The following is a 5,026-nucleotide window of genomic DNA, read 5'->3' as shown; positions in this document are numbered from 1 at the left end:
GGTCATTAGTGTCGTGAGTGCTGCCATAGATTTTGGCTTTTCCTGTCCAAGGTGTTGGGCAAGCCACTCGTCACGGATATTGTGTTTGAAGGCTGCTAAGGCCTCAGCATCCGGACAGTCGACTATTTGATTTTTCTTTGTTAGAAACCGTGTCCAGAATTGCCTGGCCGATTCCTCTGGCTGCTGAATTACGTGGCTTAGGTCATCGGCATCTGGTGGTCGCACATAAGTGCCCTGGAAATTGTCGAGGAATGCGGCTTCCAGGTCCTCCCAACAACCGATTGATCCTGCTGGCAAGCTGTTAAGCCAATGCCGAGCTGGTCCTTTAAGCTTGAGTTGGAGGTATTTGATGGCATGGAGATCATCGCCGCGGGCCATGTGGATATGAAGGAGATAATCCTCGATCCATACCGCAGGATCTGTTGTGCCATCATATGATTCGATGTTTACGGGTTTGAAACCCTCGGGGATTTGATGATCCATTACTTCGTCTGTGAAGCATAGTGGGTGTGCAGCGCCTCTGTACTGGGCTATATCACAACGTAGCTCCAATGAGCTTTGTCTACTGTGTTCGGCCCTACCGGATTTGTGTCCGGCGTGACGGTTACTATCTCGAGTCATGGGGCGCCCACGCGATCCGTAGACCGATCTTGTTTGCCTTGCCTTGTCCTCCAACATATCTCGCAGGTCTGGCGCATTTTCCCGTGCCTTGGTACGGGGTGCGACTTGAGTGGAGGGCCGAGAGGCCTCTCTGTCACGGACACGAGGTGACCGGTCGGCCGTATCAAGTGCTGGTGATGTAGGTTTAAGTGCTTCCTCGTCTAATCGGGGTAGCAACATGCGCTTTGGGTAGCTCTTGGAGGGGCGTTCGAGTTTATGCTCTTCAGCCGCAAGGACTTCAGTCCATCTGTCGACTAGCAAATCTTGATCAGCTCTAAGCTGTTGCTGTTTTTTCTTGAGGCTTCTTGCCGTGGCCATAAGCCTGCGTTGAAAACGCTCTTTCTCGACGGGATCCTCTGGCACGACAAATTCGTCGTCATCGAGGCTTGCCTCGTCTTCGGAGGGAGGCGTATAGTTATCGTCCTCAACCTCTCTGTCTGCCGCCCTCTCGTGAGGGCTGGCTTCTCCATCCTCCTGTGCTGAATCTTGCTGGAGGGGGTTTTCTTCGGCGCTCTCCGGAGTTTTATTATCTCCCGTGCTGGAGTCACCGTATTTGCTTTGGCGGGATTTTGAGCGGCGCCGCTGACGCCGGCGCTTAGGCTGTTTCTTGGAGGAGTCATCCTCCGCTGTTCCATCGTCGTCTCCTTCTTTTGGGGAGTCCACCATGTATATGTCATATGACGAGGTGGCTTTCCAGGGCCCAATAGGCGCTGGTTCTTCATCGTCTCCTGCATCGGCGTCCATACCATCGATGTCTTCGAAGTCGAAGTCGAGCATGTCGGTTAAATTGTCGACAATGGCTACAAAGTGGGTGGTGGGTGGGCTTTGAATTTCTTCATCGTCCGTATGCCAACCTTGCCGACCGTAGTCCGGCCAGTGCTCTCCTGATAAAGAAAGAAACTTTAGTGTCTTCAGAATATCGCCGAAAGGCGAGTGCTGAAAGATGTCCGCGGCAGTAAACTCCATGACCGGCGCCCAATCGGATTTGATCGGCAGGGGCACGGAGGGTTCGGAGTCCGGAGAGGAGTCTGGCTCCTTGGAGTCACGAGTCTCGCGGAGTACGGGGCTGGTGTTCGGCTCGATCGTCGTTGGGATCGCAGCCCCCGAGGCGGCGTCCAACCACCCATCCTCGATCGACGCAGTTGGCTCCGAATTAAGGGTCGAAGCCGATACGGGTGTGGCCTCCAGGGCACTGTTCGGCGGCAGAGCTAGATCATGCTCGTCGTGACAGTGCGGCGCGCTCGGCAGTGGCTCGAATCCGTCAAGGATCAAGTCCCCGCGGATGTTAGCCGTGTAGTTTAAACTTCCAAATCTGACCTGATGGCCAGGGGCATAGCTTTCGATCTGCTCCAGATGGCCAAGTGAATTGGCCCGCAGTGCGAAGCCGCCGAAGACGAAGATCTGTCCGGGGAGGATGGTCTCACCCTGGACTGCATCGCTATTGATGAACGTAGGAGCCATCAAGCCTAATGGCGACGACACAGAGGAACTCTCAATGAAAGCACCAATGTCGGTGTCAAAACAGGAGGCAAGGGACACAAAGTTTTACCCAGGTTCGGGCCCTCTCGATGGAGGTAAAACCCTACATCCTGCTTGATTAATATTGATGATATGGGTAGTACAAGAGTAGATCTACCACGAGATCAGAGAGGCTAAACCCTAGAAGCTAGCCTATGGTATGATGGTTGTTCTGTATGTTGTCCTACGGACTAAAACCCTCTGGTTTATATAGACACCGGAGAGGGTTAGGATTACACAAAGTCGGTTACAATGGTAGGAGATCTATATATCCGTATCGCCAAGCTTGCCTTCCACGCCAAGGAAAGTCCCTTCCGGACACGGGACGAAGTCTTCAATATTGTATCTTCATAGTCCAGGAGTCCGGCTGAAGGTATAGTCCGGCCATCCGGACACCCCCTAATTCAGGACTCCCTCACCTGGATTGTCGGGTGGTCGTTCCCACTTCTCCAGTTTTCAGGTGAAAGGATTTAGCATTGTAAACAGATTAATGTTTGTCTCTGTGTCTTCTGCTGACATGGATGCAGAGAAGACATTTGACAGTGTCAATAGAATGCATATGATTTGGATAGATAGACTTAGGAAAGAAGCATAGAGGGGTTAGGGTCCGATCACATTCACTTAGTTCAAAAGATTCATCAAGAAACCATAGCTATAAGTGAATGCTGTAGAGGACAGAAACCAAATCAGTATATACCAGAAGACAATCGTATCAACTTAGTGAAGATAATCGAGTGAAGATAATCATAAAGACAAGTTGAAATTGAAGACAAACCAAATGTGAAGACACAACAAATGTAACGCCATGGGTAAAACACTTCAAACAGAAGAATTTGGTGGTGGCGTTACCCACCGTATAGGAAGTATTAGACCCAGACACGGCGCATAATTATCGTGGCGCTCCGAAGTCAAATTCCACGTTAATGTATTCACACTCAGAATGTAAGTCTTCATTGATTGAAGATATACTTTACTTCGTGTGTTGCACATCTAAGTCATCAACATGCATAAGTGTTAGGATGTGTGCTTGATCATAGGACATTTGAGGATTCCAAGATATTTAGCTCACACCGTAACTTGCAAAACCTCTTCTCATCCAAGGGCTTGGTGAAGATATCAACCAATTGCTCTTCAGTGTTGACGTGTATGATATCAATATCTTCCTTCATAACATGATCTCTGAGAAAGTGATGACGAATTTCAATGTGCTTTGTCTTCGAGTGCTGAACTGGGTTGTTGGCAATCTTGATGGCACTTTCATTGTCGCAGTAGAGTGGCACTTTCTTCAGATGAATGCCATAGTCTTTGAGTGTTTGCTTCATCCATAGAAGCTGAGTGTAGCAAGATCCGGCAGCAATGTATTCAGATTCAGCAGTGGAGAGAGATACACAGTTCTGCTTCTTTGAAGACCAACATACAAGTGATCGTCCCAGAAAATGACATGTGCCTGATGTAGACTTGCGATCCACCTTGTCACCAGCATAATCAACATCCGAGAATCCAACTAGATCAAACTCTGAGCCCTTTGGATACCATAATCCTAGTGTTGGGGTGTGAGCCAAATATCTGAGAATTCGCTTCATAGCTAAGTGATGCAATCCCTTTGGTTCCGCTTGGAACCGGACACACATGCAAACACTAAGCATGATATCTGGCCTAGATGCACATAACTAAAGCAAGGAACCAATCATGGAGCGATATACCTTTTGATCGAACTCTTTACCATTGTCGTCAGGACCCAGATGATGTTTAGCTGGCATTGGCGTCGTGAAGCCTTTGCAATCTTGCATTCCAAATTTCTTCAGGCAATCTTTGAGGTATTTCTCTTGAGATATAAAGATGCCCTTGCGTTGCTGATGTATTTGAAGACCAAGGAAGAACTTCAGCTCACCCATCATGGACATTTGATATTGCTCTTGCATCATATATCCAAACTCATCAGTGTATTTCTGATTGGTGCAGCCGAAGATAATGTCATCCACATATATTTGGCACACAAACAGTTCACCATGATATGTCTTCGTGAAGAGAGTGGGGTCGAGGGAACCAGGTTTGAATCCTTTGCTCTTCAGGAAGTCTTTGAGTGTGTCATACCAAGCCCTAGGGGCTTGTTTGAGGCCATGTAGTGCCTTGTTGAGCTTGTACACCATGTCAGGATGTTTTGGATCTTCAAAGCCAGGCGGTTGTGCAACATACACTTCTTCATCAATCTTGCCATTGAGAAAAGCGCTCTTCACATTGATTTGATGCAGAAGAATGTTATGATGATTTGCATAGGCCAGCAGTATGCGTATGGCTTCAAGTCTAGCCACATGAGTAAATGTTTCATCGAAGTCAATCCCTTCAACTTGAGTGTATCCTTGAGCAACGGGACGAGCTTTGTTTCTGACAACTTGACCATGCTCATCTTGCTTGTTGCGATATATCCATTTGGTGCCTATTATATTGTGCTTGCGAGGATCAGGACGCTTAACCAGTTCCCACACATTATTCAGCTCAAACTGTTGAAGCTCTTCTTGCATAGCTTGAATCCATTCAGGTTCCATGAAGGCTTCATCAACTTTCTTGGGTTCAGATATTGAGACGAATGCGAAGTGCCCACAGAAATTTGCTAGCTGTGTTGCCCTTGAACGAGTGAGTGGACCTGGTGCATTGATGCTATCAATTATTCTCTCAATCTGTACTTCATTTGCAACACGAGGATGTACAGGACGAAGATTTTGCTCTTGCTGATCATTGTCATCGTTAGAAGGATTGTCTTCAGGCTGAGCATTGTCTCCAGGTTGATCAGGTGCGGAGATGATAAGTTCCTCTTCAGGCTGAGCTTCAGATGGTATGATTTCTCCAG

This window comes from Triticum aestivum, chromosome 1A (genome assembly GCF_018294505.1).
Source record: "Triticum aestivum cultivar Chinese Spring chromosome 1A, IWGSC CS RefSeq v2.1, whole genome shotgun sequence".
NCBI lineage: Eukaryota > Viridiplantae > Streptophyta > Magnoliopsida > Poales > Poaceae > Triticum > Triticum aestivum.
This window is presented reverse-complemented; position numbering follows the sequence as displayed.